The sequence below is a fragment of the Plectropomus leopardus genome, chromosome 6, assembly GCF_026936395.1.
Source record: "Plectropomus leopardus strain MGB_pleo_1.0 chromosome 6, ASM2693639v1, whole genome shotgun sequence".
NCBI classification, from domain to species: Eukaryota; Metazoa; Chordata; class Actinopteri; order Perciformes; family Serranidae; genus Plectropomus; species Plectropomus leopardus.
In genome coordinates this window covers 16,856,314-16,884,034 of record NC_142181.1, presented here as the reverse complement: position 1 = coordinate 16,884,034, position 27,721 = coordinate 16,856,314, and the positions used below count along the sequence as shown (strand labels likewise).

Here is a 27,721-nt window from a genome sequence, read left to right as displayed (position 1 = left end):
GCTAAAAAACACTGACACTGGAAATAAATAGCAGCTGTATTTCACACAGGCTCTGCTCTTTAAAGGCTCCTGTCCTTTGAATAAGTACATTTTTAATAAGCTTCGTTGGCTTTTTTTAAAAAAATGATTTAATGTATAATCATTTGAAAACTAAGAGAAGTTGAAAGATGCAACTTTTTTTTTCATAGGAACAAGACATTTTTAAAAAGCTTCAAATGGTGTTAAAAAACCTGCAGGGAATCTGCAGTTGCTTTTAGTCCACTTGAGAAAAATATTTAAAAATGTTAACCCTGCTGGGTTATCATATAAAGTACATTACAATCTTCCTTTCCTCCTTTCTCAGCCCTCTACAGTATTTCATGCCACTCTCCACTGTGCTCTCTCTTACAACAGAAGTTATAAAAGTAATTTTGAAAGAGAGAAATGACACATGTATAGCAATTAGAGGGGACGGGAAAGGTGGTGGGCAGGAAGGAGAGAGAGATGGATGGAGTTGTGGTCTCATTATAAAGTAATCACCAAGAAGAAAGGTCAGGTGGCTGTTACAACAGCTATAAAATACTGAAGAGACCGAGAAAGACAGGAGGGGGGAGAGAGAGAGAAAGACTGAGCGCGAGAGAAGGACGGTGCATGAGAGAGAAAGAGACATATCAGCTATAAAATACTGATGGGAAAGGAGACAGAGTGAGACAGACAGTGAGCCAGACGGAGAGAGGTGTAGGTGAGATCAACTTTCTAATATAGCCATAAAATACTGCCAGAAGGTTACTGTCAGGAACGAGAGATTCTGTGGCAGAGAAGAAGAAGAGGGGTGAGAATGGAATGGCCGTGATGCAGTGGCATTATATCACGGCTCCTTGGTGGCTTACAGGTAAAGCACCAATTCTGGCATTTAATGTCGATTAAGTCCCTTATCAGATGAACGCACTGAAATTCCAACACACCACAGGGAAAGATGAATCTTTCACTGACCTGTCAAAATAATTCATACTACCCCCCTCCCTTTTTTTCTCTTTTGTTTCATTCTTTAGTTGTTATTAATATTGATTTATTTATTCTTATTATCATCATCATCATCATCATCATCATCATCATCATCATTAACAATAACCTGTTAGAGTTGCCAGAGACAATATTGTTTGTCTTAGACATTTGTGTGTCATATATACAATTGTCATGTCTCTTATATACACTAAATCAAAAACATGACAAATAAAGTTATATTAAAAAAAAGAAAAAAGAAGAAGAATTAATACTGTCAGGCTCGTGCAAAGTAACAAAAAGCAAAACATTATGGAGCCATGCAAAACCTAAGATTATTTCTATTTCGCTTAAAGATCAGAGTATTGCTCAGTGGCACCATTTTCGGCTGGATGCTGTATTGCAATAGTGTCCTGCATCAGTATGCATCTGTCTGTCTAATTTGAGGAATGTGCTGCGCATTTCCAAAGCACCGTGCAATTATGCACGCTTCAGTGTGGGTGCCTTAATTAAATCTTCCAGCAGGGCACAAGGCTCAGGCAAAATAAGTACACAATCCTCTGCCTTTTCTTCACACCACAGTGGTAAACTATTTCTGACAGATTTCAGTACATATGATTAGAGAACAGGAGGTGTCCTCAGTGTGTGTCCTGGGCTCCGTGTTTTCACTCTGGTGCCGCAACATACTTTGCTTGTTTGATTCTGCACACCTTTAACAAAGATCAAGAAGAATCAAGAAGAAGTGTTTTTGTTTGCCTTATCCTTTTTACTGAGTTTTAAAATGTGGTGTTGTGTTTGTGTGATTTAATAAGCTCAACCCGAATCTGACATCAAAAGGCTTTTTTAATTGAAGAATCTACCAAATATGTATTATCTTTTTATGATGTTCATGTTTCCTTGCTGTTTTCCAGTTTTCTTTCTGCCAAAATAACATGTGGTCATACTGTTAAGCAGGTGGATCAATCTGAGGTATGAAATACTCTGCACACACGCACGCACACACGCACGCACACACGCACGCACACACACACACACACAGCAGCAGCGAGCGATTCTGAACAAGATAAAGTGTATATAGAGCTTGGCATCAGGATACAATCACACTCAATCTCACTAAACTCCCCTCCAGCCGGGGAAATGTGTGACAAAGGAGGCTCAGGAAAGAAAAATGTATCAGTAAAAGTCTTTCAGTTTCACTAAACTTGAGAGTTATCCATTGAGAATGAATTGAGAAAGTACCCTTTGCTGTATTGGAGGGATGCACAATTAAGATTTATTGAAGGCACTGGAAAGAAATGCACAACTAGCTTGACAGTCACAGAATGAGAGCCGATTGATGAAAATTATAATCATATAACAACCGACAAATGCAATGATTTTGTAGCTTAATCATCAAAGCCAGGTCTGCAGCCTGGCAGTCGATTGCTGACATCAGTGCACGAGTAAAGCCTGGAATCATCTCATCCTATTTACAGTGAGTGAATAGAAATTTGTTGGTGTGCAGGCCGTAAGACACTTGATGCGCTACTGTCCTTAGCAGAAAAAAATGAAATGCATATAACAGCCCTGGCATACAACCTGGGGCAGTCATGCAAATACTGACTGTTTTTACTAAAAAGTAAAGGTGGACGCAGTATAGAGACAGTGTTTTATATACTCGAGACAACAGGTTTGCATCCTGCTTCTATAAACAGTCCACACTGGTTTCCTTTTTCACTAGGGCTGTCCCCTGAAAGCCCAAAATTTGATTAATCAGTCGGAGACCATTCGACTGTGGTCCCTTCAATGGATCAGCTTGTTTTTTTTTTTTGAATATTCAATTTGCCTGGACCCGGTCAGGCTACGAGATAACGTCATCCTCTGCCTTCTTAGTAGAAATACACTATAACTAACTGCTGTAAAATACACCTAAACACTAATGTACAGTTATTGTTAATATACAGTAACACACAGTAAATCTTTTTGCTTTTTAGAGCAAATATTATCACTTTCAAAGTCTGCCAAATTCTAGCAGTAATGTAGAGGGTTTTTTTTTTAAATACTGCAAAACTCTAAATCTTAATAATACCCTGTAAAACCTCCCAGTCTATGCTAAAATACTGTAATGTAAATTATTTACGGTATTGAAACTGTAAAATAATGGTTGGGCGCTGGCAACTACAGGTCATTCAGCAGAAATCTACACAGTAGCAAATGCAGCCAAATTCTCACAATAATGTACAGTTGTGGGTTTTTTTTTCAAAATTCAGTAAAACTTTTGATGCTTTGGGGACTATTACTGTAAACATCATATTCTACTATAAAATACTGTAATAAACTTAAAGGTAATATAATAGTGATGTTATTTGCAGTATTGACACCAGTGGTCTACTGGAAATTTACAGGAACAGGTGTTACAGTGATGAATATACACGCAAAGCAACTAAATACAATACAGTCCCTGGCTTTTATTTTACATCTAGTGTTGGCAAAAAACATTTCCAATATGACTTTAGCATAGTTAGTTTATTTACTACATAAGTAAGTAAGTACAGAAAACTTTATTTATGCAGTATGTATATGTCAATGTCATACTGAACAGTCAAATTCTTGCTCTATATGGACAGATATTTGTATTGAACAGCAGAAACTGATTCAGCTGACATAGTTTGGTCAGTTATAGCCCTATTTATGACCATGAGCTTTGCTTTATTTCACCATTGTCTTGAGGGGAAACAACGAATGCTGCATTTAAACTGCATGGTATGAAAATTCATGACATTACTCAGCTTGAATCACTGTTTTTTTGGTTTTCCATTAGCAGAAGTTGTGGTTCTTGTACCTGATGCTTCTTTGGAAACACCTGGAAACACAGTGCAGATATGCCTCTGTTTAGCTGCCAATGAGTGTGTGTTACATCAAAAATTATGCAGCGGCAGTTTCAAGCAGCATTGCAATAGTCACCTAGGGAATTCGGCCTACACTGAGAGAGTACTAGCTTCCTTGGTAAATGAAATAGACAAAAGTACTGGTACCAAAAGTGAGTTAAGTTGAGCCAAACCACACACGTTATATGAGGAAAAACAGACCATTTGTCATGTCAGTATGGCAACCTGTTGCTTCACATTACTCTCTGCATTTTCGTTGAGATGAAAGAAATAAAAACCTCGGAAAAATAAGCTCAATTAGTAATGAGTTTACATTTTTTGAAAGTAAAACTGAAAGGATTGACTTGGTGCTAAATGTTGCTGTTTTGAATGCTGTTGTGATCAGACCTTCACAGTCATGGCTTCCTGGTACAACAGTGCATTCATGTTGTGGCAAAATGACATGTAAATGTTGTAGGGACATCTTGCAAACAGAGGCAAGTGGAAGTTTCAAATGTTCACTTTAACACATGGGCATATTAAGACAATGTGGGCGTAAGGGCTCAACAAAACCTTCATTCACCTTCAAAGCCTCAGACTGAACAGACACACAATAACATCCACCTGCACATTTGTTTCACAAGGAAGAAATACAGTATGTACTTTACCAACCTATGTTGCCTCTGTTCAATAGTTGAAGGCTCTGCACACACATGACAAACCCACACAGGTGATTTCACTTACAGTGGCTGATTCAACCTCTCCTCAGTACTGTGTGGGCAGTACAGACTGTTTAATCGAGAGAACACAGAGCTAGAGAGTCCAGAATGAAGGAAACTGTCATAGCTTATTTACTGTGCTGCACCAGCCCCTTTTATTTAGCCCTCCTCTGTTGGAGTATTAACTGCTCCACAAAAAGAAGAGTTTGCAGACAGTTGAGCTAGAGGCAATGGTGCAAATACATCTTTTCAATAAACTAAGCTAATTTGCTTGGTACCTAACAGTTTTTTGAACCACAAGCCTCTCAAAGACAAACAGATGAATTGTGCTGTGCCACTCTTCAATGGCTTTCTTAGATAATTTATCCACTTCACTATGTTCTTGTCATGTTTTCATTTAGATATAACCAAACTATTAATGCAGTTTTTGTTACTTGCAGTGCTACAATAGCTGACCATATTAGCTTCATTTGCCACTGAGGAATATGTATGCTTGTCCACAAGTGGACAGTAAGCAGCTCCACAGCCATCAGCTTTAAAAGGCCTCATTTCAATGTGTCATTGATCAAGGGCATAGGTTTGCATATGGACGGTAGGGACATGTCACTACCACTGATTTGTAAGGATGGAATTGTCCCTACTAATATTTGAGCAAACTTGTTCACATCATCCTCAAGACTTCTGTACATGAAAATATGAGACAAATTGTGTCTAGAGTTGATTTGGCAAGGGATAGTGCATTTTGTTTTTTAATATCACACAAACAAATATATTTGATCAGAAGTGTTTTCAGTCAATTTTAGTATTCCACCCACAACTAAGAGCAGTGCACAGCCACTTAAACTTTGCCTCCTCCTGAGAGATTCCCAAACAGGGTTCTGGGTTTGTCAGGCGGTCTGAAGGGGATATTACCCTACCAGCCAAAAAATAATACACAGCATACTGTAGAACTGGTAGATTTTTTTTCTTGAGACATTGTGCAAACGTTATTACTTCATTCTCATTAAATTATGATTTAATTCTTCTTTTTTTCTTTAAAGAATTATAACTTAATTCTCCACTTCTCACTGAATGCAGATGTGTAGATTATATATTTTAAGTTTTGAAGACCAGCAGAAATCTTCCTGAAACTGAAGGTGAACTATTAAAGTCCTGGGATATGTAAATTATTTTAAATTCATTTATGTATTATTGACATGAATAGATGCCACATTCACATATAAAGAGGTTACTTTCCCCAAACAAAACACAAAAATTGTGTGGATGAGTAAATCATGCCTACACGTGTGTTGACTAAGAGATAGCATTTAATGAGAAAAGTTGATCTAGAGGAAATAAATACTTGAAGTAATACAAGATGCCTGAGAATCTTACTGCATTATATTCAATTATATTTTGAATTGTCACTAGCTGCCTGAATTTTGTGTTTTCCTTTACACAAAAACCATAAATTAGTGAATAAACTTTTGAATGCAGAAAGTTAAGTGTTTGACCCTCAACATTTCCTGGGGAAGGACCCACAGGTCCCCCACTTAATATGTGTCCCAGCCAATGTTGAAATTAAACCTACTGCCTTGTATTTTTGTGAAAAAATATATATTTCATGTATCACCTTAAGGATGGTGAAAATACTGTTTCACCACCACCAGTGGAGACACTTAACACCAATAACAACAGATATATTGCACAGGAGGGGGTAAATACATCAGAGAGGATAGTTGGGGAAAATAAAGCTAAAATAATACACTCTGTAGCCTCACTCTAACATTTAACTTATATGGCTTGAAGGCATAAAAGTTATGCCATTTTGTTAAAAATTGTCCACTGATGATGAGAAAATGTACAATGTGCCTCTTCCACATTAAATACTATCTCTCTCTCTCTCTCTCTCTCTCTCTCTCTCTCTGTGTGTGTGTGTGTGCCCTCATTAGAAAGGTTATATGTGTGTACTTCTTAATTACAAAGCACACGAAAATACAAGCTAAATCATTTTTTAGCAACAGATATTTTTCATTTTGCCTGCAGCACTCTAAATCCATCTGCATGCATCTTCCCGCAGAGTTTAAAAAGACAGAGACAAAACTACAAACTAGGATTTGCAGGACCTGCAGGAGTCTTGCACTCACACACTCTGATCTTGTGTTCATGTTCACATTTTCTCTTTGGATATTTGATGTGTGAGTCAGAAACCACCAAACATGCACACTGTTGAATGTGTCTGTCAGATCACAGTGGACTGGCTGTATCGTTATTTATGACTGTCGATGTACACAGTGCAGGACACCAGATAATGTATCGCAAGCGTGCCATTTCAACAAATGAAATATGTTGTCAATGAACATTTTGCTGACATGTTTAATACAACACATTGTAACACATCACTATGACCCTATAGGTACCCCTACAACTGCAGTTTTGGATGGTATAGGAAGGCGTATCAATTTTGGCTCATTACACGTGAGTGTCATGTGTCATTTTAAAATAAAGTTCTGTTTTCTCTGGAATTACAGTTTACACTTTCAATCCATACATGATTTTAGGTTTACCTTCTTAGTTTTAGGCTACAAAATAGTTTGGTTTAGAAAAATATATCATGGTTTGGCTTAAAATACACACATCATGTAAAGCACATGATATACCGTACTAGCATAGTATGCCATACATACCAGCGCACTACATAAACGGTGCTTTGGCACGTTGGTATCCAACTCCAAGTGTCACTAACCAGGCATCGGTAACTGACAACTTTAAATAGCAGCATTTCTTCATTATGTTAATAAAAAGCACTCATTCGGCATTCTGTTTCCGTCAAAAAGGTATTTACTGTTCTAAATTAGTTGCATATAAATGTCATTTTTAGGAGAAAAACTGGAGAAAGTCATCCGACACAATAGATCTTTGTCATAGAAATCAATTTGATCCGCCATTGCTGGAAATGCACAGGTGCAAATAAGACAACTAATGATGGATTCATAATTTCATTTAGCTGCTTTACTTTCCTGGTACTGTGCATGCTGGCTCACTGTCACACTGTCATGGCTTACGGGCACACAAATAGAACAAAGTCATCATTAATGTCACACACACCATCTATTAATGTCATTGCATTATATTAGATTTAATTCTTCTGGCAAACACTTGTCCAAAGTGACTCAAAATAACTACCTTCAACCTCAAAGGGAACAAGAGCTAGATGCCATCAAATGTCTCACACCCTGCATTCTGCACCCTTCATCAACTCTCAAAAACCTCTATCCTTTTTTCTTTCTTTTGTCTTTACTTTCTTTTGTCTCTACCCCTCTCTTTCTTTGTCCTTTTGATCTGTCCAGCGCCTCTGTCTCTCTACCCCTGCTTCTTTTTTTGTCTCTACCTCCCTTCTTCTCTCTCTCTGTCTTTCTCTCCCCCCCCCAACCCCTCTATGGGTAATGAGATATAAATGTTTCAGGACTGTGATCGCCTTCGGCACTAGACCTGTCTGTCTCTTTCACACAAAAACAGACGCGGACACACACATGCACACACACAAACATGCTCAGAATGCAGAGAAAGATGCATGCCAAATAGAACAACACTGACGCTGATGTACATGCAGTGTATTTCTGCAGTAGTGTTCTGCCTAAATCTAGTGGAACTAATTAGTAATTAAAGGACAGTGAGCTGTGGGCAGAATAACAGACGAGTGTGTGTTTGTGTGGGCTATTGTGATCTCGATATATGGGTGAAAAGATGCAGTTATGTTTGTATATGTGTTTGTGTGTGTGTGTGTGTGTGTGTGTGTGTGTGTGTGTGTGTGTGTGTGTGTGTGTGTACGTATGTGTAGGTGGATGCAGGGTGAGTTGGAGGTCACATAGGGGCATAGGGGTTACTTCACCAAATATATATATATATTTGGTGAAGTAACCCCTATACCCCTATGTGACCTCCAACTCATATATATATATATATATATATATAAAATTTCTCAGCTAGGGTCCGCAGTCTCAGCTGGTTTCCACTGCAACATTCACAACAGCTATTAAAATTAAATAAATTAAGGACAGCTGTCCAGTGCTGTCCAGAAAAAAGAAGAAAAAGTGTCACTGACTCAGCCAATTTTATTTCCCCGGGAAGGTCATCCCAGAGCCTCAGGGACCCTAATGGCAAAGGCTCCGCTTTAAGCTTGGACTCTTGAACAGACAAAAAAGACCTTTGCCTGAGGACCTGAAGCTTATATGGAGCAGAAAGGTCAAATATAGCAAAGACCCAAGCCACGAAGGGCCTTAAAGGCAATCAAAACCATGTAAAAATAAATCCTCAAGCACTGGGAGCCAATGTAAAGAGGCTAAAGTAGATGCAATGCCTCCAAGTTTGGGTAAAAAGCCTCACTATTTAGTCTGCTAGTGCAATTTTAATGAGACAAGTGAAATGACATTAAAAATATAAAATACATAAAAGCATGTGTGTGTTTTTTTTGCAATTTTCAAAGAGTATAAAACATATTAGATAAGCTTTGTGACATTGCTATTAAACATACAAAATTTCCTTGCAATGACACTGATATGTTGACAGGAAACCAGTAGACGACTGAATTTGTCTTATGATATGCATGACCAGAATTTCTAAGATGACAGATTTTGTTGCCATTTATTTTTTCCCTGTTTTTATCCTCCAGACAGTTCTGACATCAGCAAAAAAAAGACCCATGAAACAGGAGAATAAAACTGGCACTCAGACTGACCCCTGAGACACGCCATACTAGCCATGAGACACAACTGTAATTGCTAATTTTCCCCTTTGACAGAAATGAGTAGAAAATCACTTAATACTTACTCAATGCTCAAGTCTGTCTAAATGAATTGAATAGTGTCAAAGGCTACAATAGAATTGAGCACATTTCTCCATCAGCATTAAAAGGTTGATAGTGATTTAAGGGTATTCTCAGTCAGTCAGATTGAAACTTTTTTCTGAACAGCTACCATTGTTCACAGCAGCAAGAAGTGCACATAATTTAGAGGCAATTAGCTCATTAGTAATTAGATCGCATACAGAGCAGGTTACTGGTAGCTTCTAATTAGCAATTTAAATGCAGCCCAGTTGTTAGAACAAAATGTTCACATGATACATTTCTGCAAACCACAAACACGATACATTTGCACATTTTATGTGTATCATATTGACATTTCTAAAGTGACAAAATATATAAGCTGACATTTATCACTGGAAGGTGGAGACCCCTGCAGATCACTGTTCAAAAAACGGCAGCACCAGCTGTTTTTGGTTGAGCTTCTGCGGTGTTTCCACCTGTGTTTGGCAAACCAAACCCGGAATATTTTTTAGCAACAAGTTGTGGGATTTCAGTCACTAAACTTGTTGTTTTTCAGTGAAACATTTCAATATTTCCCAGTAGTGTCTGAGCCACTGAACCTTGGTTCTTTAAGCCAAAACATGATCTTCGCGTAAGTGTAACAAAGTGATTTTTTGTGATAAACCGGACCACACTTTCACCACAGAATTGTTGAGAAGTTTCATCATATTCCACTACCAAAAAATGTACAAATGTATGGCATCCTTAGTTTGCAAAAATGTTAACATACAAACATTATTTTTCGACAGGGTTGCTTACAGTAACCCTTCACGGAATTCCTAACAATGTTTGTGACACGAAATCTGCTTTTCACCGACACATCGTTATGTTTCCCAGTTGTGTTTGAGCTACCAAATGTCTGTGTTTTTTGCCAAAACATGATCTTTTCCTTGAGTTTTGAGTCACAGCTGCACCCACTGGATTGGAAGAGCCAGATAGGATGCCGCTCCAATCAAAATCTCCACCCCAAGGAATGCCGACACTTTGGGAGGTGGGGTCCATAAGGTGCAATGGACCACATATCTTACTTTGCATACAGAACGTCTAGGAAGTGTTAGCATGAGGAAAGGGGTTTGGATCTGGCCATGACAATGACTAAAAAATGTTTTTTGTGCGTTAATCTGACCACAGCCGTCCCACGGTGTTGTTGAGAAATCTTAAGTTTCAGCACATCCCCTACAAGTCTGCTAGTTTGTGAGTGACCTAAGTGAAAAATCGCAGACTTAATGAATGAACATGCAGTATAAGATCATACATGACTGAAGCTTAGAAATAACCATCACAAGTACAATTGCACTGCAGCTTATCAATAATTCATAGAATTATATGTTGTTTTAATTTGTAGATCAGTGGAATTATCAGTGAGTGCAAATTATATTTTTCATGGGAATTAATGATTTAACTCAAGTTATTATAATATGCTAATATGTCAAGGAATATTTTTAACACACATTTCTCTAGCTACGTCGCTGTACAGAACAGAACATGCCTTCAGTTCCGCTGCCAGGGTTGGAATCCTACTGGGTGCAACTTGTCTGACAATGTGTTCAAGATAAATTCATTTAGATAGAATATGAATCATGTTAAACGCAAATTATAAACAGCTTGTCTTCTAGGGAAAGGGGGGGGGGGGGTAGTGCTGGAAATGGAACAGAGGCATGCAGCATGAAATCATACAAATTTCCACACAAACGCCCCATCACTGATTTTGTTTATCTTTTTTTTTCCCTATTCGTCTATTTTCCCCTGATCTGCTCTTACAGAAACTGATTAGAGCTGAAAGCCAAGTCCATTCTAACTCAATTTGCAATTGTGCGGGGGCCAATAGCAACTAACAATAGCCTGATAACATTTCTAGTAGGTGTAATCAAATAATTACATCATGGATTAAAATGTTAAGCAGACAAACAATAACTTGGAAACCAATTAAACCACTCCAACCCTGCGCCTCTTGTTCTCTTTCCACATGCTCCTCTCCTTCTCCATCTTTTTCTCTCTTTGTCTACTCTGCCCGCACCTCCACAATCAGTTCACACTTCCCTCCTCTTCCTCCTGTCTTCCCCTCCTCTCTGTCATCTGTTTTTCTCACATCAGCTGAAGGCCACAGAGGCAGAATAGGGACAAAGAAGTCTCTCCAGTGTGGCTGAGCTCTGAGCACATCCATTTAGATTTTTATGTAACTCCTTCTTGTATAGGGCCCTTTTAATAGGAGCCATTTACCTCTTTCATGTTACTTTTCATCCACTTTGTCTTAATGATGTTCAGCATTGTATATGGGATCACAATAGTTAGGTTTTCGACTGTGGCACATTCTCATTAGCAGGCTCTGCTCTGTCTTGTTACCCAAACACATTTGACAAGGATGCTTTCTAGTTGTTCTGATATCGTGACATTAGTGTCTGACGTTCTGATGCAGCTCCTTTCGCCACCCAATGTTCTGTTCTCAGTGAAATGAGCCAACACGCTGCAGCTGTAGCTGCCAGGGTGGGAAAATTGTCTCTGGTCAGATGATGCATTTTATTCCAGCTGTAACTTAGCATAATGCGTGACAGCTACTTAGCATTAGGCTATTCTGGTGTTCATGTTCAATGTCCTGTTATAATCCAGGATGAAGAGGAACATGAAGAAAGTTCGGCTCCTTGGTTTGACCACTGCCCACTGAAAAGTGCATTATAAGTAGGCTTTATAATGTGTTTTGACATGTTTTTTTCCCTGAGGCTCTGTTATGCATGTGCCTACATCAGGCTGTGCTAATACAGTACAATAAGTCTTGTGTGATAGACATTATTATTACTGTTAGATATGTAATTTCCCAAGTGAGTTTTAAACTTTGACTTTCATGTGTTTTTCATGTGTGATGTATTAGTCCAACTTTTCCATTTAAATTCTCCGTCTGAGGCATAGTCGTAATGTGCTTTTATAGCACTGGGCCTATTGTATCTAAGATGTGATCCCATACTTCCATTAGCTCTATTCAATTCTGTGATGTTGCAATAGCGTGTGGCTTGATTTTGTATGCGTAATGCCCGTTACTGTTTGTCCTTTTCTTTCTACTCTCTTATGCACTGCTCATATCAGCCCTGTTCACTTCGTGTGGTGTTTTGTTAGTTCTTGGCACTACTCTTCATGAGTAATATGACATTTGTATTTGGCCTATACTTTCTAATGTGTGATGTTTTCTTAGTGTTTGGCAGATTCTGTATGTGTAATATTTTCTCGACATTTGGCTTAGTACTTTTATGATGAGTGACAGCCCATTAGCAGTTGCCCATTTTCCTCCTAATTAACAGCGGTGTGTTGAGAGATATAGAATCAAATGTTGTTTACTATATACTGTCTGTATGGGCTTGTGTGTGACGTGTCCCGTTGGCTGGGCGATCTGATAATGGCGGCTATAATATTCTGAACTCCAGCACTAAATGGCTGTCAACAGGGCTACACACATCTTCATAATCCTTTTAATGGACTCGGTGGGCTGGACAACATCATTCCACACACACAAACACATCTGAGATGAGGCACCCACTCGCAGAGATGCACAGACAGTGGATAATAGATGGTTTGCACAAAACCCTTTCAGATTTTCGTTTGCTTTCTTGTCTTGTGTCCTTGCCTTGAGGTGTTAAATAAACAATCATCACCTTTCAACTTTACTTAACTGATAGTGAACAGAAACAGAGGAGAAGAATATAGAAGAGCACACTGTTCTCTTGGGCCCCATTCGTACCTGGCATAAAAAAGTAATCTGTATCTGTTTTAGAAGGAGAGGCCAATGTTGATGCCAGGTGGATATAAGCCCTGTGTACACCTGGTCAGTGTTTCCCCTACTATTATATGAAGGTGTGCTCCACAGACTTTCACTTTTAGTCAGTCTTTAGACAGAAATCTAAATAAAACGATGCATTGCTCTGTCTCTCATCCAGCTGCTCTCTGCTGCTTTCAGTGTTATCAGGGGCCACTGTAATGATTTGGGGGCCTAACTGCCTTGCTTTGATTTCACCCATTCTTTAACTGGGAATGATGGTGAGCTGCTGGCAGCTGTAGAAGTTAAGCTGTTCTCTTAAATCCCATGGTTTTAAATTATATTTAAAAACAGGACACACCACAGGACAACAGACTTTGATCAGAAGTTATGAAAACTGGTGATTTTCGCCATTCGCTTGGACATCAATTCAAGATGGTCGCCAAACAAACCCCATGGTCCATGAGCTGACCTTGGCAACAAGGCAAATTCTTTGCTAGAAACCATCAGGGTCCTTAAACAAAAAAATTGACATACAGATAATGCGAACCCATTTCTCCAGCTAGACTGTAACAATTAGCCCTGTAGCTGTCTGTGTGGTAAAGAAGACTCTCACAACTGTCCCCTACATGAAGCTCACACTCCTGCAGCAGTAGTCTCCTGGTGGCGCTTGTTTCATGAAAAACTGAGAGAGCAGGGCAGCTCGGAGCAGGGCAAGGAGGGGCTGCAAATGAATGCAGCCACACAATTAAACAAGATTTTATTCCTTTGAAACAGTAAAGGCTGCGAGGGTATATATAGCACGACAAAACTCCCACGGCTTCAAAACAACATCAATAACAAGTGGTCACATTATACATTGTAATGCCAGGTGTGAACTTACAGTTTAAAACTGTCCACTTGTGATGGGATCACCCAAGACGCATGTTAATACCAGGTGTTAACAGGCTCATAAAAAGCATTATGATCATCATGCTTTTTAGTCAGCCAGGAAGCACCGTGTCTACTGAAAAGTTCGCCAGTGCAGTCCTAATTTTAGTGATAATCAAGTGTCTTCTGTAGTGTAAATAAAATACTAAAACTTTAGGGATGTACGATATTGGATTTTTTTTTGCCAATATCCGGTATGCGGATATATAACAAGTCATTTATCTGACAACTGATATCAATATCAATATATCCATTTTTTGCCCAGCCTGTAATAATCATCAAGTGTCAAAAAATAGAGAAACAATCAGGTAAACAAATGAAAGAAACTGAAGAGCAAAGAAAGAGACATTAAAAGAACAGGGACCTAGATGTAGATATGCAGTTTTTTTTAAGCCTTGCAATTCAATTTTGCCAATAAAAGGATTAAATATCTGTGAAGATTTTCTAAAAAGTAATCTTTTTTTATCATTCAAGAATTTAAGAGAGCAGGAAGAGAGAAAATCAATATGGTAGTAAATAACATTAATGACAAAGGATCCAGGAAATTATTTTACATCTAGTGAGACAAGGAGGTCAAGGTGTAAAGAATTATCTATGCTGTTCTTGAGTTGCTGTAAGTAAGCAATAAGACTGTTGCTGGATATGTAGTTTAGAGATGACTAGAGTAGTTCAATGGGGGGAAAATTGCATGATTTTTAAACGAATTAAAATAATTACAGCCTGCTTTCTGCACATAGCTGACAAGCTCTACAAAGATTAAATGAGTGTTTTAGAAGCTGCTGAGCTTTGTCTGAGTAAGAGGCCACGCTTTTTTTGCTCACCACCATGATTTCAAAGATAGTTTTCAATTCATTTGCATTCCAAATTTGAACATGATCAGAAAAATAGTTAAAGTCTTAGCTCCCTTGACCTGTTCTACAGACTGTGCTTTGAGTCGTGCCTTAAGTTACAAAAATAGAGCAATGAGTCCTGACAGACAGAACAGACACAACTTGACTGGTTGACAACTCCCACACGTCTAATTCAAATGAAGTTAATGCACTGAGTGATTCAGATGCTGAAAACTTGCTCACTTAAAGATAATAACTCAAAAAGTGTGATTTACACATTTCATTATAAATGCATATTCACTGAGAAGCAATTGTTAGCAGTTGTGTCTATATATGTATGTGTCCGTGTGTGTGTGCATGTTTTTGTGTGGTGTATTAGTATAAAACAATGACAAATGGTGTTTCCAAAGTCTTAAAGGGTGGAAAAAAATGAAAGCACTGTACCTGAATAAGTGTATAGTCAGGTAGTCAAGGGAAGATCTGCATCTATGCCAATTGATGTAAGGCCCAATTTAACAAAAAGGAAAGTAAGATAATTTATCATTTAAACCCGCTCTGATGAATAACTTCTGTCTATTATATGAAAGCGTATTTCCCTTCACCTGGAATTAGTTAAGGTAGTCTTATTCAGTGCTGCATGTTGCAGTTCAGTGTGCACAAACAAATACATTGAACTGAAAGTTTTAGCCTAAAATGTCATAAATTCACAATTACTTATTGTAAAACTACAGTCATGTAGAGGAGAAATTTTGCTAGGAAGTTGAGTGGAGGCAGAGGTGGAAAAAGAAGGCTGCTGGAATATTGTGCTCAAGTTTAAGAAATTTTACTCAAGTCGCCCACGGGTAAAAGTACTTTGGTAAAAGAAAAATACATGTGTAAGAAGTAAAACAATAAGAGTAAAAAGTAAAGTTTAAAAGCACTCCACTTAGGCCTTCTCCTTACTGTTCTACAATTTTAAACGGAGGTTTTAAAATCTCATTAAATATCCAATGCTGCAATCCTTACACTAGTAGAATAACAAAAGCAAGGTGTCCACTTATGTCCAAACCAACAGCAAATTTAAATTTTACAGACAGCACTTTTCAGCCTTTACATCTGATAATCCATCAGTAGTCTCACCAGTTACACAGAGCAGAGACAAAACTCAGACAAAAATTACCTACACTAAATAAAAAAGTACACAAACGTAATAACCTTTCAACTATATAACCAACAGCAGAATGAAATCAGCACAGCGGCTGCAGCCACGAACATCACCGACAGCAACGGGGACACTGCACGCATTACACCGACGCGTCCACACTCAGTGCTGCATAGCGAGCAGTGGATGACATTATGATCTGGAGATGTTGTACTCACCCCTGTGAAGGTTAGTCTGTGAGATTTGTGCACCGCGTAGCCCTTCTTTTAATCGGCTCCACGTTCATCCTCTGCGCTTTTTCATTTTCGATGCAAAACGTTAATATAACCAGTCCAGTCGTCCTCTCTGTGCCACTGTAACCAGTCCACTGGGCCTCTCTGTCCCACTGCACTCTTCGAAGTTTTCCAACAGCTGAAAGCCCTTAAATCAATGTCAAAAACTGCAGAAAGTCCTCACACAGCTCATGGAAGGTAAAAAATCCACAGTGACAGTAAAAGCAAAAACTCCGGTGGATCTATGTGGGCACTCTAGCATGTTAGCCCAAGTCAGACTAACACAGTGCGCACCTGCATCACGCAGTGTCCTAGGTGTGTTTGATTTAGTTTGCTGGCGTGCTCAGCGGGTGAAACTTTAAAAAAGGTGCATCTACCTTAATCGATGACTCATTTAGCTATATCCAGGTACAGGAATGCTTGCCATAACAACTATGTTAACTAATTTCATTGCACTTTTGTGCATTTGTAATATTCACCAGATACTTGGCTCGGTGTTTCGGACCCAAGTACTGCCATTCTGCACCCCCTCCCACTCCCTTTCATTGGGCCGGTAAATGTAGGCTGACCCTGGGGCGGCTCTTGATAAAGGCGATATAGGCGGTCGCCTAGAGCGCCACATGCTGGTCGTGCTCAAGGAAAAAAAAAACCGACAGTAATTTGCTGCCCTTTCCTCACGTTCTGCCTCGGGAATGACAAATGAACACACAAAGAAAGAGATAATCATAATCTCAACGCCCCTGTTGTTTCTCATCATTTGACTTGTCCCTGACCAGCCTGCACCGTGAGCACTGACGGCGCTGCGCACTGAAAGTGAAAGTCGGGGATGAATTACAGATGCGCACCTCAGCTCAGAGAGGGAGAGAAGCCTGACTGACACATGTCAACAGGCAAGTTATAAGTTATTTATGTTTACGTTTCTTTTTTCGACTGGGGCACCTAATGGCCAGAGCCAGCCCTGAACATTTACACAGTGGCGGTTCTAGCACATTAAGTGCCCTTAACAAGCCCCAAGAGCCCCCACCCGCCCAAAAAGTAACTTGTTGCAACTCTACAGTCAAAATACAGCACTTTTTTTCTTAATCAAAATAAACAACCTAGCTAACAATTACAAAAAAAGTAATTAGTAATTAGTAATTTTCCTTTCGGTACTAGTAACATGTTGAAGATGTGTTATGAATATCAAATAGGCCTACATAAATAATCAATTAAAAAAATCGAAATATTTTTTTTTCTTAATATTATAACTCTTAAATAATCAGATGTAGGGAGTAAAGAAAGAAGATGTTTATATGATTAAATCTAAAATCTGACTTTCTTACCCTGACGAGACTTTGTTAAGGTTTCTGTAAATTCCCTCAGGTTGAGGAGAAACTTTTTAAATCTTTATTTCTTAAGTTAGCAGACTTTTATCAAATCAGACCTACTTCTGTTGTTAAAGTTTGGGTTGCATTATTGATGCCCATGTGCTCTATGTGATTTATAATGTATGGTAAATAAATTGCAAATTAATGTGAAACAGGATCAGTGTGATACAATATGAGAATATTTTCTTTGTGCAAGCTGGTCCAAATAATACTACAGCCTGAGTGTATTGCTGAAGATTAATGGTCACAGCTTTTTGGGCGGTTTTCATCAGTCAAGTGGATAATAACTAATATTGGTTGACAGATTTACAACCAATTTGATCTTTGCACATAATTATCAAAACATTTCAAAAAGTAGATGGATATATAACCAAAAAAACTCTATTTCCTTTTGTGGGCACATTTATTAATGTAACTGGTACAAAATCCAATTTTCAACAACCACAACCACCACAATAAATACACACACGTTCAATAGATAAACTCACTCCAAAAAAGTTTCACTTGTTTTTGAGTAGAATTAAAAATCTGTGACTGCAGGGCTCCCTTTGTTCAGAGTTTTCACTTCTTTTCCCAGCTATACAGAGAAGTTAATATTCAATTCATTGTTTTCTAAACTTCTAATCGATATCCCTTGATTTAAGAAAAAATATAGTGTTAGCTCTAATTAATAGCCGGAAATGCCAGGATGTATTAAAGGATAAAAATACAGAGTCAGGTTAAAGCCTGACCTGAAAAAAACGGGCTCTTCATTGAGTTGTTTCTTTCTCTCAAAGAGGTTAAAAGGGCCCTAAAGTCTTGGTATATACACTCAGCTTAAACAATAGATTCACTGATGCAAGACCTGCAGTCTCACAGGAACCAGTGCTATCCAACATGACACTAATCAAAACAACAGCTGAGGCGGATAGCCACACACACCTCACTCTAAATTCAGTAGCCAGTGGCTATTAGCTGTATCTGTTTTAAACCTGTAATCTCCATAGACACTGCTTCCTTAGGACCATGTAGGTGTTGTGTCATAAATTTTACATATAGTTGATGTAATTAAGGGAGCACGGATCAATCTGAGTTTGTCAGGATGGTTGGAATTTGAGCTGTAAACTCCATAAAAGACAGTCCTTGGACATCTCATGTTCATCAGTTTTGACCGAGTGTCTCAGTAGGATTTGTTTTCTAAACTGGTTCTGGTGTGTAGAACGGCTTAATCCACAAGTGTGTATCTACACAAATGAGAAATGAAAATGGATGAGGATGCCTTTCCTTCTCATGGTATTGGTACAGCTAAGCTAAACACCAACTCAAACCCCTTCACTATCTTTATCTTAGACAGACATGCCACTGTTTGAAGGTGAATACATGTTCTGCAGATTGATACAGAAAGCACGGGTGACTACTGACAAATAATGTCCTTGTCTAACTTAATACAGTGTCATGTTTTGTCCAGAAATCACCATCACAACATGGAGTCACACCTAACTCCAGCCCCAGGAGTTTTCTGCTGATCAGGATAGAAGACTGAGGTTCAAAGTTCATTCTTGGCCTCAGAAAGACCAATTAGCCTAAAACAATAACTTTCATGTCCATTTATAAAGCTTTCAGTCATCAGACATGACCCTCATCATCAGCTGTCATGGATTTGGGTAGATGTTAAGATTTCCATTTGACTTGTCAAGATGGCATTGTTATGTTGGCATAAAAGGTTCAAGGCAAATCTCTATCTGCTGATATTGACACGGTTAAAAGTTTAAGAACATGTTTCTTTGTCATTACCGTGTGCTTTTTTTCTCAGGAAGAAAGGTGAGGATCTAGCTTGAAGCCTTAAGTGACCACATTCTGCCACACGACTCTGTTTCTCTGCACCATGCACTGGCTCCTGGTGGCTGTTCGAATCCCATTCAAGACACTGGTATTTGTCTATCATACTGTGAATGGCTCAGGCCACTACATGGTCAAACCGTACACCCCAGCTCTGCTAACAACCGGCGTGGTACTCCCTCAATATACAAAGGGGAGGCAGCTACTGCTCTACAAATTCTCGACTGCTTGCTGTCCTGTATCCACGATGGTGAAACAAACTCCCCATTGACATCAGGACAGCAGAAAATCTACAAATCGTCCCTCACAGACTGAAAACTAATTTGTCCTACCTCTTGGGTCATAAAATAAAACAAAAAATAAATCATAACAAAAACCTCTTTTTTTCCAGCTGTATCTAGATGTAGCTCTTGAAATAGATCAGCATATTTGATTATTGGTGTGCTTGCATGATTCTTGCACTTTTGGGGTTGTAGACAAATGGTTTATAGCACTAATTGTGAGTTGCTTTTGGTAAAACCATCAATTACATAATGTAATGTAAAAAAATGTAATGCCATATTTATGTCCACTGATTTTTTACACTTTTTTTTCATTTTTTTCTGCTTTGTTCCAGTGTCTCTGTGACTAATGGGAACAGTAATTTTTGAAATTGGTCCAGCATTGAGCAAGAGGACTACAGCAGCAACAACAGGCTGCAATAAAGCCACTCAGGGCATATGTGCACAGACAATTTTCAGCCACTCAAAGTGCTTATTTTTATTACTGATATGTTTAGATTAGCATTTTGTATTCTAAGTATCTGACAGCATTATAAAACAAATCTCTATAGGATAGACTGTTTTGTTGAAGATCCTTTTTGTTTATCCAGAAATGGCCCCAAAATCAGCATCTCCAAAACCATCATTTTAATAAACAGTGATTTTATAATTACAAAAAGCACTGTAATTAAATTCAAAAGCAACAAAATAAAAATGAAAAAACAGGGTTCAAAACCTGGTTCATCTTTTAATTGTTCAACATTGAACAATTACCAACTGTGGTTTGGTTGAAATTTAACCCTAATTTCACACTAGATGTTAAAATACACTGACTGCATACACGCTAAAATGATTTCTTATTTAAAAGTAGCCTGGTTGGTTTGAAGATAATGATTTAGTGGCTGTTTTTGGTGAAATAAAAAGGATCTTACTCTTTAACATAAAGCTCTATCTCTATAGGGTTCCTTTTAATAATGTTTTCAGATCCTTACAATAATAATTTGAGCCTGTCAGTGGCAAAAACAAGCACTTTTAGTAGATGTAAGATGGTGTGGATATGCCCTGTGTGGTTACATTGCAGCCTGTTTTGCTACTGCCAGCTGCAGCACTCTCACTCAATAACAGACCATTTAAAAAAAAAAAAATGCTGATCCCATCTCTCGGTTAATAATGAACTAATTCAAAAAATTACTGATACTATCAATCACTCAGAGGCTGTTTAGACCTGGTATTAAATAGAATTTTGGGTAATCTGATCACAAATGGACAGCACTAAATACATATTTAAGCAACCACCAAGATGGATTTTGATCCGTTCACTCAAACCATGTGCTGAGGTGGTCTGGGAGGCATTTGACCACAAGCCTTTTGTAGTGGAAGCACCCAATTTATGTGGAGTTGGACGAAGTGTTGCATGGCTATCCCTCATTTTGCACTATGGAAGGAAGGTGTGGACATAATAACTGTGAGTGAGGCAATAACATTATTTTTCTTATTTTTATATTTCACTTATAGCATACATTAACATACTTTGTAGTCCTCCCATGTAGTAACTTAATTTTGTGTTCTTTTCCATTTTATATTGCTTGTTTTGGAGTTGCATGTTTTCATTTTGTATTTTTGTTGTCTGGCTGTTGCTGCCTTTCTTAGTGAGGACTCTCTTGAAAAATACATTTTTAATCTTAAGAGGTTTGTTTTGGTTAAATAAAAATTAAATTAAAACATATAAATAATAAATAAATCATTTAAAAAAAATACAATAAAAAAGCAACAAAATCTGACCACAGGTGATCAGCTTGATAGGCACAGGTGTGACCAGCAATATGTCTTGGTTGTCCACTTGTGTTCGGATCACCAAAATATATATAATATATATAAATATATATGTTAGTGCCAGGTCTTAACACGCTCTTAGACACAAAAAAATGGGAAAATGGGATCCTTAGTTATTCTGTGAAAATATTGAAATACACTACATTTGACAGGAAGTAACACAAAAAGATATGTAATGAAACCCAAAGGACCAAAATGCATTTGATGACACCTGCAGCTACTAGCCTTGAGACATGGCTTTTTCTTTTGGCTGATGCTGTTTACATTTCACTGTAGCTGCCATTCAAAGTAATGACATACTGAAAAGAGAGAGACGACTTTTATCCATTATGGTCCATAGCAACAGGCATTACTGGTGACATAGTCGGCTGCAAACTCGACTATATAACACTCATGTACTCGTTCTTTTTCAGTGCTGTTCCATCCTGCTCTATTCTGTTTTGTTTTTAGAATTTTGCTCCATCCAGTCTTTTACTTTTCTGTCCAGTCACTCAGTCAGTCCTACAGATCAAGGGGTTTTTACGTAATGGAGCAGAATAACAGACAAAAATGCATCCTTGCCATCAGAATGTCTTCTGTCAGTGGGCCGGAAATGGTGGGACAGAGATGGATGGCAAGAGGCATTCAGCTCAGCTGCGTGCAAGCATAACACTCACTCTCAGCACCCTCTTTCCTTCCCTTTCACTCTTCTCTCCTTCATCTAGTTTCTGACTCGCCTTCTCTCACACACACTTTCTATTTTGGCTGCATGATAGCAGTGTCTGACTTAGTGACTGCTGGGACTTGCTCAGTAAATGAGTGCGAGTTGACTGACAGGAAAGTTGAAGGTTGCAATCCTGATAACTGTGCCTCTAAAATAGACAGCACAATTGTGCTTTTTTTGGAATGGACACTTTAAGTGAAGACATTGGTGAAGTGAAGGACTCTAATGATGGGTCCACACATCTCAGTGTTTCAATGAGTCAGTCCTACCAAGAGAGGTTGTTATCTCTAAGGGTGAAATACAGTATGTCTTGCCACAGCCAAATCATTTGATCTCCAAGGTAATAATTATTATAAATGTAGTTTACGCAGACTTTTAGCAGAAAATAATAATCCCAAAAGATAGAAATTTGTGTGTGTGTGTGTGTGTGTGCAGGAGGATATTTCACAGCCATTACAATAAACGTTCAATTTCTTGACGTACAGTTTAATACATAATCTTACTAAACATTTCATTACCTAGTCTTGTAGACATTGCTAACGTGTTTAATAAACATTTCTAATTAATACATTGCTCAGCTCTACGTCCCTTCCCTTTATGAGGAAGTCCAGATCTGTGACCGTATTGTGCACCAATTACAGAATCCTTTCCAAAGCAGGCAGCCTAAGAGACCTGCTGGGCAAAATACATTGCTCTTTTGTAATTTGCTGGGTGTCTTCATTGCTTGGCCTTCACGGTTGTTTTGCTTCATTACAGGAAAGAGTTTGGACTGGGTTTTAACATCAGCATTTATGGGAGACTTTTAAGACTTTTGGCTTTAGTCCATGTTTCCCCACATAGATTCAGGAGCTCTATAGAGGGAACTAAAAGTTGGAAGAAGGTCATTTAAAGGCTAAATGCTATCAAGGCAGGGGTGATCTCTGTCTTCATGAGGTCAGACATGTTTACCTACTGAGTCAAAACCTTGAGCGAATCAACACCAAGGGATCGTGTACCAAATATTGACATGACTACTGTTAATAATGTGTCACCATTGGGGTTGCAACTAATAATATATTCATAACTGAATAATCTATTGATTATTAACACAAATATTTGACTTTTTTGAATCGGTGGCTCTTATTTAGCCATTATCTTCTAAATGCAAATTGAAGTTATTTTATGCATGTGCTGACTAGTAACAACAAAGACAGTTAACATGAATATTTCATTCAAAAGTATTTTGATGAACTTTCCTGCTGATACAACAGAATATTCAACTAAAATCTAGTCCTGTCATGGACCTAACAGGTTGCTATAGCATCCATCCATCCATCCATATAAACATGTCACGGAGGCCATGTGTCATAGTTTATTTATGTATTTTGACCTCAGAAAGGTGGCTCCACGGTCACGCCTTCTGAACACAGGCAACAATTCCACTATGTAGCTGACTTTTAACGGCATATAGCAGTGATCCAGAGCGTTCCAGTCTTCCGATGTCACAGCAACTTATTCACCATAACACACCCTTATTTCCTGCCAGAGTCCTCTGGCAAGCAATAAGGGTGCAACAATTACATTTGTTGGCAACTCATTTTGTCACTGATTTTTGTCAACAATATCAATTACTAGTTGCACTCCTAGCCACAATTCTAAAGTAGTCTGTTTTTTCTGGGAGACTCTCTGGGATTTGATGTACACTTTATTCAGCACCTCTCCGTAGGCTGCTAGGAGAACCACTGCTTCAGGGGCTGCAGCTGGATATTACAGCTGGGGCCAGCATCATCACTGCAGGACAGCTTGGGAAACTGGTTCACCAAAATTACAGGATATAATTCAGTGCCAGAGTTTACACAGAATAAGATGTTAGGTACAGTTTCAGGAACACTCTGAGTTTCCAACGGGGGATGATTGGTGGCTACTGAGGAAGCATCAGGGGTTATATCCTACAAATAGATTCCCAGTGTTCGCTGACTCTACTGGAGCTCTAATGACTTTTGGGGGAAGTTTGGTGAGAAAGGCAATAATGTTGATCTCCGTTAAGAAAACGAGCTGTTCAAGGCATGTGTGAAAGAGATGTGCACAGGTTCAGGGGTGGGGCCAAATGTGGCACAGGCCCATCCCTGAAATCTATTGGCCACGCCTAGTGACAAGAGACCAAAAGTAACCATAAAATGAAGCAAGACTTACACAAGGACACAAAATGACTACAAAGAGATTCAATACTACAAGTGCTACTATAATCTAATTATAGAAAATATAATATTGCAATAAATGTGTATTGAATCCTGAAACTGAACCTCTCTCTCTGCCATTGTAATTACCTATGGTTTGATAACTAGAGAGACAGATAGCGGTGTGCGGTTGCTGTACTCCTTGTTATTTTTATGATATATCCACTCTCATCTTCACTTTCTTTTGCTTTTGCTCAACTCCTTCTTCCCACACATATTAAATTGTTGGTTATATCTCAGTATCACCCGCCTATTTATGTTCTCATGATGAACACACACTCACAAACACACAAGCCCTCCTCCTGCCTTCTGCCAGGCATGATCTCAGCATGAAATAGGAGACAGGAACAAATAGTTTGATTGGCTGATTAGAAACCAAATGAGAACCTGATTGGTTTATTAGCATGTTGATCAGAGCTGAAGAGCTTCTCCTTCTGGGAAAAAGAGCTCCTGATAGGCATTCTGGCTTGGTCTCATCACTACTTTTGGACTTTATAAATATATGGTAAATTTTGGTTTAATGAAAACAGAGTTGTCACACTGATTAATCAGAGATTACCAAGATATTTCTATGAAACCACCATTCTGTCACAAACAATATATAAAAATTAGGGAAGACTTACAACACAACTGTGACCTTGACAAATCTGATGCTGGATTCAATCGAACATCAGTTGTTGTGGTTTATAAAGAATATAAATGCCAGCATCTTTGCTCCTCAACCACCTTTCTTGAACTCTGAAACAACAAGTCAGTGCAGCACTGACATTGAGACTGCAGACCCAATGTACTTCACTGACTGCCAGCTTTGTCAGGACAGCTGCAGTGATGGAAGTGCCTCCAGTACTCTCCAGAGACAGAGCTGTGCGACTCTTTTGCCTACCCCCTTTCTCCTGGTCCTTGACAGTCCTGCCATTGCTTAAAAGTCTCCCTTCCCCTTGGGATGGATTTTGGATGATTCAGCACTTCAAAGTGGTACCAAAGAGGAAACGTATTGTCTTTATCCTTTGGGCAGCTGACAAAGTTCCTCCACTGTTCCTGCTTGATAGGAAACCTTGGTCTGCTGCAGACCAAACACATGAAGCCACACCTTATGATGCCTCACAGTGTAATGTAATCTAGTACAACTTTACAGACAGCAGCTTCAGAAAATACCAAAGAGCTGAGCTAGCATCTCTCTGGCAAAGTGTCAATAGCAATATCACATTATAAGCTCCAAGTCTGCCTTCAAGGCTGTTGTATTGGATTGCATTACATTAGATTTAGACAGGTGTCCATGACATCATGTCCACCTCCTGTACAAAAATGTTGCATGGCTTAAATAATCAATTATGGTTGTTTAAATGAGAGTAATAAAATGATATGGACATAAATAGCAATTCATTAAGCATTAATACTTTGCCAACAGAAAATAGAGAACATTATAACTCAATGTATAAAAAGAGCAAGGGCATGTTTGTGTGCTGTACACATGTGTGTGCATGTATGTCTCTGTATTTAACATTGCACATGCAGCCTTGGCTCCCGATATAAATTGCCTTGTGCTGAATTGAAAAACAAATCAATGCAATGAAATACTGATTTTCATAGTACAGCCTCTCTGGGAGGTCCTTGGTACAGAAGTACCAAGGACCTCCCAGACTTATGTATGACTGTTTTCTGAAAAACGGCAATATGACCACTGTCTGTGTAATGCCAGTACAATGTCATCTGCAGGAAAGACCTTACACCAATATACCCTTTTAGAACTAACAGCACCCATGTTACTAATATAATTATCTCCTCCTGCATCACTGAACATACAGTCCTCCTGAATTCTATCACTTTAATGTGCCCATCTGTGGTTTGGGTTATCTTACTCCACTGCAGATATCCTTCTTTTAAAGCAGATGATAAGAGGGGAAACTGTACATTACTGTACACATGGAAGGTTCTATGGTTCTCTCTCTGCTACACGTAGAGGGCACAGGAAATATCAAAAAGTACAAAGCTGTTCTGAGAGACCTCTGTTCTGTGGCAAAAAAATGTATATTTTGAAAGTTGCAATGTGCTGTCAACCTCATGACAACCTCATCCACAGGCCATTTAATTCTGACAGCATCAGTCTTGCTCCCTCACTCATTTCCATTTCTTTCACTCAACAAAGTGCTTATATCAGACTCTTCTAAAGTCCTAGTTTTCTTTTACATTACGAGGCCTGGTACTCAACTGTATTGAGTGGATAGAAACAACTGAGACCTCCTGCTACTTCTTCCATCCAAAGACTGATCAGCACAGTCATTTTTGGATTTGTACTTCTCCGCCCAAAGCAGAGCAGTCTATTTGCAACTTTATTTAATATCACACTGACAGCTATCCCTGCACATAAGGAACCATAATCCATCATTAGTAATTGAGGCCGTTCATTTTACACATGTTCCTTATTCTTTTCAGTGGATAGCTCTGGTAACTTGAGTTCTGTGATAAGTATCACTTGAGTGAAAGAAGCTGGGAGGGATGGAAGTCGATAGCTGTGATGTGGTTCAAATCAGGGACTACTTACTGTTCAGTAAGTTGGAACATGCTGTTTTTCTCATTTTTAAAACACTGAATATTAATATCACAAGGCCCGTCTTAATGATTTATTTAAGGCCCCAATCATTTTAGTGTGTTTTCACAGAGCGTAGGAATATTTTGGCATCTCATTGAACTTTTTCATGTTATATTTTGAATTGAACACAAACTACAAGGCAGAATGATTGGAATTTATTTTCCAGGTTTTTGGTCTTAAATAAAAGTATTGGACAAATTAAAATTAATGGGCCAAAATTTTGAGAGGAGTCCCAGAGAATCCCTAACAAGGAGTCCTCAAAGCAACTCTGAGCAAGGAAAGGACATAAACTTTTACCTTAGTGAGGGGGTGTGGTTGATCCGATTGCTTGGTAAGACACATTCTTTGAACAGATATGATTGGTTGTCACCATAGACTGTTTATGAAAATGGATGGTATGTCAGCTCCCCAACAGTGAAGCCAAACATCTCAATACCCCCCTGATGGCTGGCTGCAGTACAGGTCATCTACATATTAGTGAATGGGACATGGGCCAAACTAAACACTCAAAATACACATCAAATATTTTTTCTCACAGACACGCATTTTTGTTGGTTTGTAACGTGGACACCAAGTGAAAATGAAATGGCCTTTGTCACAATATGAGACTGTGAAAGCACTGGAATTGTT

General features: G+C 38.6%; 1 protein-coding gene across 3 annotated transcripts in view; it reads right to left on the bottom strand.

Moving 5' to 3' along the window:
* vps53 (VPS53 subunit of GARP complex) overlaps window positions 1-27,721 on the bottom strand; it is a 357,717-nt gene that overhangs the window by 177,662 nt on the left and 152,334 nt on the right. Inside the window, exon 1 of one of the 3 annotated variants that reach the window (XM_088078883.1) lies at window positions 16,251-16,802. The exons of 1 other annotated variant lie outside the window; for it this stretch is intronic. The gene's annotated coding sequence lies outside the window, so the exon portion shown is untranslated. Of the gene's footprint in view, window positions 1-16,250; window positions 16,803-27,721 lie in introns of those variants that run through there. One more of the 3 variants, XM_042486659.2, reaches the window with a different exon arrangement.